This window comes from Trachemys scripta, chromosome 8, assembly GCF_013100865.1.
Source record: "Trachemys scripta elegans isolate TJP31775 chromosome 8, CAS_Tse_1.0, whole genome shotgun sequence".
NCBI classification, from domain to species: domain Eukaryota; kingdom Metazoa; phylum Chordata; order Testudines; family Emydidae; genus Trachemys; species Trachemys scripta.
Genome location: NC_048305.1, coordinates 1852446 through 1865306, shown reverse-complemented (window position 1 = coordinate 1865306; position 12861 = coordinate 1852446).

Here is a 12861-nt window from a genome sequence, read left to right as displayed (position 1 = left end):
CACAATCCCTACCCACTGACGGCATACTCACAATTCTGACTCAGCAGTTGTCAAGCAGATGCAAAGTGGGGAGACAACCCCTTCAGCTAGATTGCTGTGCACAATACTAGGGTGTTTCTGCAGGTCCAGTGGTTTACTGCTGCCTGTTGTGCTTAACCATTATGTTAACTCCATCCCCTTGGCCAAATCAGAGCCAGTCTATCACTGCTAGCTTTCAGCTAGTCTGTATTGTTACTCAACCTGCACTACCAACTCTACTGCTACTATCCCTGTTATCTTACATCACAACTGCTACACTATATGCATGTCCAACATAACATGCTGAGTCTTGTTAACAACAAATATTCAATAAAATCTGCTTTCCTATACCCTGCACTCAGCCACCCTATCTGAGCCCACTGTCTACTAGATTAGGGTGTCCAGCTTTTCTCATGGAATAATCAACATAAATTCATCTTCTCACCTACCGTTCCACATCAATGCAGTTACATAGTTTATTTAACATAATTCCTAAGAACAGAAGACACAGAAACACCAAATGAGGCAGCTTCAAGTGTTCTATGAAACCATTCTGAAGCATATGCAAATAAACCTGGCAGCAGGTAAGGAATCCCCTCAATTTCTCCATTTTTCCTATAGGGGGAGCCAGAACCTAATATGCAAATAATGAGGCTAGCAACACACTCTCAATTTTCCCTTTTTACTTATAAAGGGTGCCAGAGAACTTCCAGTCCCAGTAAGTCCTATCCCATGGATTAATGGCACAAAGAATTTTGCAGTGTTAACGTTAGTGCACAAACAAAGCCAAGGGGGGAAGCTCCTGAGGTCTCCCTGGAGCTTAGGAAGCCAGAAAATGAGTCTCTGTGCAGGGATCTGCTCACGGAAACGAAAAACAAAAGCAGCGCTGAGGATCTGCTGCTGCAGGATGGCGAGTGTGTTAATTCTGAAGCTGCATCAACCGAAAATTTAAGGGGGCTGGGGACCATGTCTCCCTCATCTTCCCTGGGGTCATGGCCTTGGGCTAAGGGGGACTCAGTTCTCAGTGTCGATGTGTCTACATGGTCTGTAGTACCTGATGCCAAATTTTCCATGACTTATCCTAGAAGGAGAGATCCAGAGAAATCAACCAAACTGATACTGCTTTAGGACTGATAGCCCTTCCCACAGTGACAGCCATGGATGGGAGGGCAGGGCGAGGCTCTTTCCAGGGATGGGGAGTGGCAGCTGTACCCTTCAGAATGGGACACAGTTGAAGTCCCTAAACTTAGAGAATCTCCTAGGGTATACATAGAGTTAAAGGGATGCACAGAAGGCCGGGGCCAGCCCCAGAATCCCATTTGCTCAGCTACAGTCCCTCAGATCACCCCCCTGGGTTTATAAACCCATCCTGTAGAGATGCTCTGGAAAGCAGAAGACATTTATTTGTATGTGACACGCCCTGCTGTCGACAATGGGTGGGATGAAAGAGGCAGTCGCACAGAAAGACAATGTATGGTAGGTATTGCTTACCAGAATAGTCCCTCATGCTGCGTGAGAAGCGGCAACACTTGGTACAATGATTACTGCTCTATCTCCGCGTTGGGCTGGTCTAGACTAGGATGTAAGGTTGGCATGTGTCAGGGTCATTTTAAAAGTTTAGTCTAGACTTTAACACATCCTAAACTGGCTGAGTTAGGTCTTAGTGTGGACAAGGCCATCTTGCTTTGCTTGTGCAATTAAAGAAATACAGCAGAATTCTTTGTCCTCTTTTTTTACTCCCAGGGGGGAAAAATAGGTCTCCCTGCATCTCATATGAGGTCTTTCCCATTTATAGCAAAAAATAAAATAAGCATAGAGTGACATTCCTGGAAAATATCAAAGGGGTAGCTGTTGTTCATTTCCGTGGTCCGACGGGCATGATGAGAATCCCATTCGCTGCCCCATACGTATATCTGTGCGGGGGGTTGTGTAGTTGCAACCTGAATCAGAGCTGCCTCCCGGAATGATTCCAGCTGAGGACTCCGAGTCCCATGTGTATTTCCTGGGGAACCCAAGGCGTCTAACCCCACAACCCATCCATTACTGAATATGTCTCTTCTTTGTCTTACAGAGAGCGAGGGGCCGATGGCAGTTGTTGACTCAATGATTCCATCAGGAAAGCCCTTAACAATTTGGGCCAATAAAAGGACCAAGACCAGACCCTGTGTTGAATTTATGGTGCTTTATTCAACTAGCAAACTGAGAGCACGTGATGGCCTTGGGTGACCGGGGAAGGCAGCCCACAGGAACGGCAGCTGTAGACGGAGATTCCCGAGTAAAGCTTAGGTGAGCGTTAACCAGTATCCTTTGTGCTTTACACCAGTTCTCCCATCACTTCCCCTAGAGAGGGAGAAATCAGAGGTGCCAGGGTAGCGGGCATGGGACAAATGTGACCCACACATCCCCTGGGTGTGGTGCTCTGTCCCCTCTAGGGCCAGCGAGACCACTTAGAGATTAATGAGTCTGCTACAGCCTTGGCAAAGGGCCACGTGGCTTTTAGCTTGTGCAGTAGCAGCTCATGCACTAAGCTCCAGAGATCCCAGGTTCAATCCTGCCTGCCGGTGACCAGGGTCTGTCAGTGTTACACGAACACCCGAGAAAACTGAAAAAAAAAAGATAGATAGTGGAGATTCTGCTCTCAGCACCATAGGGCCAGGAAGGGAACCGCTCCAGAAGTGCCTGCTAAATCAGACATGAGCTACTGGGCTCAGACTCCTGCCAGAGCCGAGGAGCAGTCAAAGGTTGAAGTGCCACTGCTTTGTGTGTGTGTGCGTGCGCTTATACTTGTCTAGCACCAGAGGAAGGGGTGTGGATGAGCTAGACCAGAAAGCCTCCAGCCATGCTATCTCTCGAAGGTACTTACCTGGCCCCCCCCTCACCATAGGATCTGAGCACATCACAGTCTTTAGTGTCTTTATCCTCACAATCCCCCAGGAGGTAGGGCAGTGCTAATATCCCCTCATTATAGATGGGAAACTGAGGCCCAGAGAGACTAAGGGTGAGTCCACAAAGTCCCTTTTTGGGCACCTCTGCGATCCACAAAACACCCACCCAGCTGCTGCCTAATCCTGGAAGCACCTAACCTCCCCTGGCATCTCTGTTTTTTCCTCTGGCCATGTGCAATGCAACCTCTCGCCAGGCACCCGGTCATTTAGCGCCTACCTAAGCCCCAGAATGAGCTCTCCTACCGGATCAGGCTCCTCCGGCGAGTTCACGCAAAAGAAGAAGTTTTCCCTTATCACCTTTAGCCCAGAGGGTAGGTACCCACCCAGGATGTGGGAGACCCCCAGTCCAAGCCCCCCTTTGCCTGAGGGGAAGAAGGGTCTAGCCCAGGGACCTGCCACCTCTCAGGAGAGTGCCCTAACTACCAGCTAAAAGCTCTGTGCCGAGATGCTCACCGTTGTGACGCCTCAGTCCCTTCGTGGATCCCACCCCGCATGACATGCCCAAGTTCACACAGGAAGTCTGTGGCTGAGTCCCTAACCACTAGCCCATCCTTCCTCCTCCACCCCCTCTGCTCACTCACTGGTGGCTGGTGCTGAGGGTGCGCATGCTACATCCTTCTAAGGGGCGGGGGAGCTGCTGCTTCTGAAACCCTTTCCTGTGGTGGCCTCCTGCCTGCTTCCATCTTCAGCACGGCCAACAACCTCCTGGCAACTGCCTCTTGGGCACCAGCATTTCCACACCCCGCGAAGCTGGGCTCCTGCTCCGGAAGCGACGGCAGTGCTCAGCGCCTCCGAGACCCTCTCCTGTTACTGGAGACTGGCTGAATCAGAGCCCCCGCTCAGCTCCCCAGCCGGAGCCTGGGATCCAGACTCATTCCGAGTCTGAACTGTGTGGCGTAGCCCCATCCGTGTCTATTGCATTAATACCAGAAAAGCCCCAAAAACCTCCGAAGGGTTTGGCCCCAGTCTCGGGAGCCCTCCTGCCCTGAGCTGCTGCAGCCAGCTCTTAGTTTTGTCTCAACATTCAAACAACAAAGAGTCTTAGCAATTCAGACTCTCCTGAGTGTAGATTGCCTAGAAGGCGGATGCCATGCTGTCTGTGTGCAGCGTTCGGATGCAAAACATGTGCCCTGCTGGGGATTACTGCTCTGATGGGAAATGAGCTGTCAGTTGATAGTAGTTTTTCCAGCTGAACTTGTGCGATAGACCTCAGGGGTCCGAAGGATACAATTTCTGTGTAAATTATTCTCATTAACAAGAGCATTTATGTACGACCCCAGCTGGATCATCCAATTATGTCTAGGCCAATTATCAAGGTTTTACAGCTCGGTTTATGGGGTTTCCTGGTGTTCCTCCTTTTCTCAGCTGTTGGAACACAACGGTTTTGGAGCATAATTTGCTCGTAAGCGGAGGGGTTGGCTTAGGGGACGTGTACACTGCAGTAAAAGACCAGCCACACGGGGCTGGCCCAAGGCAGCTGATTTGGGCTCCCAGAGCTAAAAATTGCCGTGCATATGGTCAGGCGTGGGCTGGGGCCCAGGCTCTGAGACCCACCCTCTTGTGGGGTTTCAGAGCCCAGGCTCCAGCCCGATCATCCACACTGCAGTGTTTAGCCCCATAGCCCTACAAGCCTGAGTCAACTGCCCCGGGCTCTGAGACTCGGGGCCAAGTGTTTTTGTTGCAGTGTAAACGAACCCTGAGTGGCCCAAATCTAAGGTTTGAAATACCTGGACAACAGGCTCAAATCCCAGAAGAGCCGGCCGCGTCCCTTCATTCTCCTGAAGCTGATAAAATAAATCCCCTATGATTTCCTGTGGGGGCTCTTTGGGATAAGTCCTCTCTCTGCCTCTGGTGTGAGTACCCCAGGCCACCTCTCCAAGAACAGGCCTTTGGCAGGTGTGCTTGGGCCTTTCCCCTGCCTGGAATGCTGCTACACCTCAGCTGATTAATGTCTTCTGCCTCCTGGCTTCGGGGGAGACAGGCTGCGGCTCCTACAGGAGTTTGGCCTGAACCATATAAGCGTACGGTATTATTCACCCGTCTCAGGTAACAGCAATTACCGTCACCAAATACACCCCGGATCTACCTGTGGCTTGCATTCGCCTTCATTCTCCACGCTGAGCTGGGTTCCACTTTCCCTGCAACAGTGGGAGAGAGAGCTCCACCCTCACACTGCTTCGCCTAAGAGCACAGTTAAATGAAGATCTGGGGTGCCCAGAACGAGCAGTGCGGCTGAGACAGGCATGTTCATACTGCCAGGCGGGCATTGCCAATTCTTTCCATCGGAGCCAGCCCCTTTCTCATCCACAGGCTGCCGGAAGACGGCGCCTCCTCAGGCATTCTGGTAGTTTTGGTTTGACCCCTTAGTCTCACCAGGCTCTAGAGAGGGACGCACGGTCCCCGTGGTGCAAACTCATGACATTGGCATCGTGGGTGTTGGACGCCCGCCGTGGCTAGAGGGTGCACTGCTCCGCGTGGTGACCTAGGAGCAATAGGCACTGCAGAGACCGTAACAAACCTCAGCTGAAAGGCTGCCTGCTCAGCGAAACCACCCACAGCATCGGGAGTTCAGAGGCCCAAGGCCTCAAAGGTATTCAGGCTCCCAACGTCTATTGAAATCCATGGGCCTCAGTCCCTCTTCCTCAGGGCTGCACTAAGAGTTCTCCGTCAGCCAGGGCCTTCCCGCTGGCTCAGCAGTCGATCTACAGCCTCCAGCTCTCACTGCCCCGGCCTGGAAATTAAGAGTCGCTCTGTTCCCTTCTGCTGAGTCTTTTCTCCAGCTTCCAGCCTTCCTCGCCTGCTCCCTTCAGGTCTCTCCCCCCAGGCATCCTGCCTGGGAGCTGGGGGGAACCTCTCTACCTGAGCTAAGCCTGCTCGTTATATACTGGCTGGCCTGGTTCTGAGTCCCCAAGCTTTGACCTTGGGATCCCTGGAAGGGGGCGTGAGCCTGGGGCAGAGCACAGCCGAGCTGCAATCCCCTTAAAGGGCCCGCTCGCCCTATGACACTGCCCCTCGGAAGGAGCTAGTGGTGTACGGCTGCTCTCAGGAGAGCCCGTTACTAGTTTGCACTCACCACATGGCTGAACACAGGAGACATCTGTTGCCATATTTCACACCATCCGTGCCACAGACGGGATCGTACCCCTTTGGGCAGAAAAAGGGGCCACGCTTCCTTGCTTGTGGATACCTACTGCACTCAACCTGAAAAAGCGATTGCACAATGCTCCAAACTCGTTCAGTGAGGTTGTTGTTGCTAGTCGTTTGCCCGTCTAGAGCATATTCTAGTAAGCAGAGGACACCTTTTCTCTCCCGCTTCTCCTGCCTTCTATTTCTGCTGTGTCTGTCTGTGTTCAGGGGCAACTGACTTGACTAGACCGACAGCTTTGGTAAATGAGCAGAGAACGTTTTGGCTGCCGACCTGTTGCCATTTCCATCAATGACCAAGCCAAAGCAGGACCTGTAGCTCGAAATGTTCCTGCCCGGCGAGGCCAAGAGCAGAAGCTTTGTGTCATGTGTGGCTACTGAGTCTTAGCCCACAATAAAAGACGCCTAAGATTTGGCACTAGCCGTGGGGTAGTAGCTGCACGAAGATTTTGAGTGTAGAGCTCTTTTCAGTGGAGTGGAGGGTGTCGTGCTAGAGCTTGTGGGAACTGGAATTTCTGGCCCACAGAAAGTTCACATTTCTCCCCCAGAATTTGTTCCGAATCAGAACGAACAGCTGGAAATGGGAAGTTTTCTGCAGAAGGGAAAATTTCAAAACATTCCATTTTGGAAGGGAATTTTTTCAAACTTTCCAGGCCAGTTTTGTGGCTGGCTGGCTGGCTGGCTGGCTCGGGAGGTGGGTGGCCTAGAGACCCTGTCTGCCCCCAAGCCCAGGCGGCTGGCCTGGGGTTCCCATAGAACATTTAGATTCCGTTGAATCAGCATGTTCTGATGGGAAATGTCCAACCAGCTCTGCTTAGAGCTCCTTGCTGAATGTCTGAGACACCTTGAATCACAGGATCAAATCCTACCAGAGTCCGCTCAGCTCTTCATTCTTGCATGGTCCATGTGTTCACTCCCCTGCGGTTTCCTTGTCTGTAAACCAAGGTCCTGTCTCCTCTGTGTGAGGCTTAAAGGTCCCCTGGCAGGTTTTGTAGGAACAGGACTTTTCCCTGGGGTAATATTACTCCTCTCCACCTCTGTACGCAAGTGGAGCCCTGCTCGCCACCCTGGTCATGGCTGCATTTCCACAGGGCGCTGTAGTTTGTAAAGCCTGTGGGATTGCATGCTATATAAAAATGTAAACTATGATATGCCTGGATTTACCTTTTCCCCACATTTTCCTTTATGCTTCATGCCAATGTTGATTCCAGTTTCCCTGGGAGAGAGAAGGAGAGATTAAAACTCCTGAGTCTCCCTGCAGAATATAACTATAATGGAACAACTGTACCCATTTTTCTCTTCTCTGCTATACCAGGATGGTATATTTTGCCCATTAGTCTAGTCTGAACTGATTTTTTTCACCCCCATGCCTCCATGCGCTGCCTCCTGATGCATTCTGGGATCTGATTGCGCTAGGTACTGTACAAATATATCATAAAAAGGTAGCCCCAGGCCCAAATAACTCACCAGATTGCTGAGCACAAGAGGCACTTGTTGCCGTACGTCATGTGATTTGTGCCACAGACGGGCGTGTACACCTTTGGGCAGAAAAACGGCCCTCGCTCCTTTGCTCGAGGGTACCTGGTACAATCGACCTGCAAGAACAATTACACACAGGCATTATCATCACTGTCAGTAAAGCCAGTACTTTGCCCAGATACAGCACAGAGCAGACAGCTTCACCAAAGCACCCTGAGGAGTGTTGATATTATCCCCATTTTACAGATGAAGGGAGGGGAAATCTTCTGGCAGAACCAGGAAGACAGGCCTGTTTTCCTACCTCCCAGCCCTGTGCTTTCCCCACAGAACCATTCTTCCCCCTGGTTTTAACCTATGTCTATCCATCCCTCTGTCCACCCAGCCACCCACAGAATGCAAGTAAAATGGGCCCGTCTCCATGTTTCAAGGCAACACTGCGATGCTGCTGCCCTGTGCGTTCTACCTCTTGGCAAACAGAACAGCCGTTGTAGGCTAGCGTCTTTCCGAGCTGCAGTGAGCCGTGGAAGTGCCAGGAAGCTCAACTGCTGTTTGATTCATTCGCATTAAGAGAAGAACAACATCAAGGATCATTCAGTTACTAATAGTGAAGGGTTTAAAGCGCCTTCATAGCTTGGCATTCTTCTGAACGTGCGCCCGGGCAGGGCTTTGGAGCAGTTCGCTTTCGAGTGGCAGAGAGGACTTAGCGCTCCAAGCTGAATGTTTGAAACGCCTTGAATCACAAGACAAATCCTATTAGAGTCTACTCAGTCCTCCACGATCCCATGGGCGATCAGCTCAGTTCCTTATCGCATGTAGGTTTTTGACTGGAAAAACCAAGGGCCCGACTCCTCCGTTAAAGATCCCCTCACTTTTGTAAGAGGATTTTCCCATGTGTCTTTCCTTGGTCAATACTTCTCCTCTCCACACACAAGTCGATCGCTGTGCTCCACCCTAGTGATGGCTGCATCTAAGGTGACCATATAGCAAGCGTGAAAAATCAGGACGGGGGAGGGGGGTAATAGGTGCCTGTACAAGTCAAAGCCCCGAATATCAGGTCTGTCCCTATAAAATCAGGACATCTGGTCACCATAGCTGCATTTCCATGGTGCTCTGTGTATATACAGTAGTTTGTAAAGCCTTCAGGATGACACCTGCCAGGTAAATGTAACATATAACACACCTGGATTTACCTTGGGCTTGCACTCTTGTTTACCCCTTATGCCAGTGTTGACTCTAGTTTCTCTAGATGAAAAAAGAGAGATGATGAGTATGACTATTCCCTTCAGAATAAAATGTCTCACCTGAATTGAATTAACCAGAGGAAGATGGGCTGTCCCGTATGAGAGGTTCTACTGGGGCAGGGCCATTCACATTTATCCTCTCTGGTAGACAGGCATGTTGCCCAAAATTGTTTGCCAATTGTTCCATTTGAACCCATCCTTTTTGTGCTAATTGATTGCCATAGGTCACAATGCAACGCCTCCAGATGCATTCTGGGGTTTGTAGTCTGAGCGTTCAAGAAGAAGCCTGTGCAGAGCCTGTGGGAAAACAGTAGGGTGACCAGACAGCAAGTGTGAAAAATTGGGACGGGCGGTGGGGGGTAATAGGCGTCTATATAAGAAAACCCCCCAAATATCGGGACTGTCCCTATAAAAGCAGGACATCTGGTCACCCTAAACAGTGAAGCTGTTACCCAGGACATTCCGCAGCAGTGTGGCGAAGGAGGGAAATATTGTCAAAGGACCCTGATGCTAATCCTTATACAAAGAGCCCTGAAGTCTCTGCTGACCGGGAAGAACAAACAGCCCCTCAGCTCTCTTCATAAAGGTGGGCAGGATTCTGACCAAGGGTCCAGGCTGCACAAGGGTGAGCCGAGAGGTGGAAAGCGAAGGGCTGTGGCCCAGTTACTGCAAAGGGCGCTCACCTGAGAAGCAGCAAGAGAGAAGTGCCAGAGCACGGGGCACAGAGATCCCTTTTGACTTCCTGGTGGAGGTAACTGTGCAATCCATGTGGAGACCATTCGCGCTCTGCTCAGTAGATGCTCCCTTAATAAGCTTCAGAGGCAGAACCCACACACGCCGAGTCTCCACCCCAACTGCAAAATCACCTCCCAAAGCCACCCCGACACCGGACAGCCTGACTAGTTTCCTCTGGGAGGACCTCTCCACATGCACTTTGCCCTCTTTACCTTTTGCCTCACCAGAGATTGCTGTATCGAGATGATTCTCTGTCTTTGCCAGACTGGTAGGTCGGCGCCCGAGCTGAGGTGTGGTGGGTTTGCACCTGATATAAATCTACTGAGCCCAGAACCTTCTGCTGAGGAGCAGATGAACTGGCACGGCTTGTGGGACTTTTCGTCCTGGGCTCCATGGCAAGGTTCCTGTTTGTTGTTGTAGAAACGCAGCTGAGTCCAGCGCATGCTGGCCAACAGCCTCACCTCTCCCCACCAGTTCCAAATCCCTTCAGACTGATTGTTCATTTCCACCCCCAAAGCCTCCTAGGTGCGAGAACAATGGGGTATTACTCATCAATCCAAAGGTGGATAAGCTCTGGTGACCTCCGCCACCATCCTCAATGGTTGGGTGAGGCCCTGTTGCATTCTGGGAAAACACAACTCATTACTGTGGTCCCAATGCACATGATTTATTGGTTAATGCCTAGAATGTAATAACTAAAAGAACTCACAACATAAGTATCCCCGTGTAGCCGCTCTCTCACTCTTTAAGGTGTCCCCTCGGCAGGCATGATGCTACGGGTGAGTCCTGCCTGGATTTCCTCACCCTGAGTATAAACATGTCCAAGCAGGCCTGCAGATACTAACAACTCCCTCTTTGGAGGGTCTCATTTATTCAACCAAAAAGAACAACACAAAAGTGGAACCTGAAGTCAGCGTCGCCACTGGAAAACGGGCTGCCTCCAGGTTAATCAGTCTTACAACTTGGCTCCGTAGCCCTGGGGCACTCAGGCCGAATTCCCTGTCTTGAAATCAGACTTCTGTGGAGCGTTCTGCTGGCGCCACTCTTCCCCTGACAGCATGGCACTCTTTGCTAAGTCCCTCATAGCAACCGGGAAGGCCCCATGCCCAGTTCGTTCTCTGGAGCTGCTCCTGTCCCTTCCCTGGGAACACTTTCTCTTTGCAACTGCTTCTCTCTCTGTAAGCCCCTTCTCGCCAGAAGTCCCTTCTCCCTGGCAGTAGTTTCCCGGCACACTGGGCTTCCTGCTACGGTCTGAGAGATCCCTTTGCTGAGACCCAGGCCTTCCTGGATGTCTGCTTTCTGCAGCTCTGCCCTGGGAATCTCCTGCCTCCAAGAGCATCTCCTTGGCTCCCTGTTCTGGTGGGATCTCCAGACAGTTCCCTGTCTCCAGGGAGCTCTGGTGATCTGGGAGCTCCTCTCCTCAGGATTGTCCTGTCTCTTGGTATGTCTACACTACGAAATGAGGTCGATTTTATAGAAGTCGATTTTATACAGTCGATTGTATGTGTCCCCACTAAGCGCATTAAGTCGGCCGAGTGCTTCCACAGTACCGAGGCTAGCGTTGACTTTCGGAGCGTTGCACTGTGGGTAGCTATCCCACAGTTCCCGCAGTCTCCACCTGCTGAAGGCTGACCTGGGGATACTGGAGGAGAAGTAGCTTTCTTGCAGGCAGTCACAGGCAGACTGGGCCCTGATTCCCCTTAAAGGGCCAGTCGCCCCATGGCACCCTGAGTTCACACGACATTCTACCACTTATCCAGTTTCAATCAAAGGTGTTAATGTCCAGTTGGGAAGCTGGGCTCCTGTTATACAGCTACAAGTCCTCAAATGGAAGGACATTCTCAGTGCTGACTGGATTTCAATTGTGGTCCACCTTGAATGGCTTAGTACAAAAAGGGACAAACCCTAAACACTGACTTGATGAAGATGATGGCCAAATACTACAGTCGGTGGCAGTTACCACCAAGCGATGCTCATTGAGTTCTGAGTGTTTTCCATCTTTATATTAGTCTCTAAGGTGCCACAAGTACTCCTGTTCTTCTTTTTCCATCTTTATAATGCCAGAGCCGGCCAAGAACTGAATTGCTGTCTCAGTGAGCATCGCTTGAAACACAAATCCCACCCAGTCTACCTTGGCATAACCCTAGATAGATCTTTCACATGTCTTACCCATGTAACAACCTTCTAAGCTCATGGGCCGGCACTGCAGAAGAAGCAAATGCACAGACTCTCCAATCATACGGTTTAGCCCTCTGTTACTCTGTGCTCTGGTCTGGCTCCCTTCGTCTCACGTTGGCACACAACTGCACTCAACCATGCGCATCGTAACTGGGACAATTCGCCCCACACCAGTACCATGGCGCCCTGTGTTAAGCGACATCACGCCTCCACATGTCTGCCGTGAGGTTGCTACAGCCAGGATGGTTGAGAAGATCAGGGCAAACCCAAGCCTACCCCTGTACACAGACCTCTTCCACCCCCGCCCCATGAGTGCCCTTGTCTTTGAGTCAACCTTTGTGGGCCCCCTTGCCCAGCCCAAATGTCTCTGTGCTGTCAACGTGGTGTGAAGAATGACTTGCAGCTGATGTCAGAAACGAGTCTTTTCTAGCTGACCCACCCACGCGTGGACCTGGCTTTGATTTGCCACGCCGCTCCTGGGTCCTTCTGAACCTATGTCAAGTGAGCCAGGGTCAATGTGCAGCCAGCCCTTCACTCCTGTGGCCACACGGAGGACCCCACATGTGAATCATAGACTATCAGGGTTAGAAGGGACCTTAGGAGATCATCTAGTCCAACCCCCTGCTCAAAGCAGGACCAATCCCCTGACAGATTTTTGCCCCAGATCCCTAAATGGCCCCCTCAAGGATTGAACTCACAACCTGGGTTTAGCAGGCCAATGCTCAAACCACTGAGCTATCCCTCCCCCCCATGGCTGAGGCCAAAGGCAGACAATGCAGCACATCTGTGACGACTGCCCCCGACTAGATTTGATGCTGGTCTGAGGGACTCTGCACTTCGCTGATAGGGCTGCTGCAAATTGGCTTGGCAAGAGCCGCATCCAATCAGAAGAAGCACTAGTGCAATGTGTGGCCTAGCTGAACGACTTAGTACAAACAGGGGCAAACCGATCCTCAATTCCAGCCAATCTTTGGCCTATGATCCCAATAGCAATTGCAAGGCCTTCTTCCCAGGCTTCAGTTGCTATGCAGCAGACACAATTGGCCAGCATGTACATTTCTTCTTCTCCTCTTCCCCCATAAACGCTGGGGGATCAGGGCCCCTTTGTGCTGGGTGCTGAC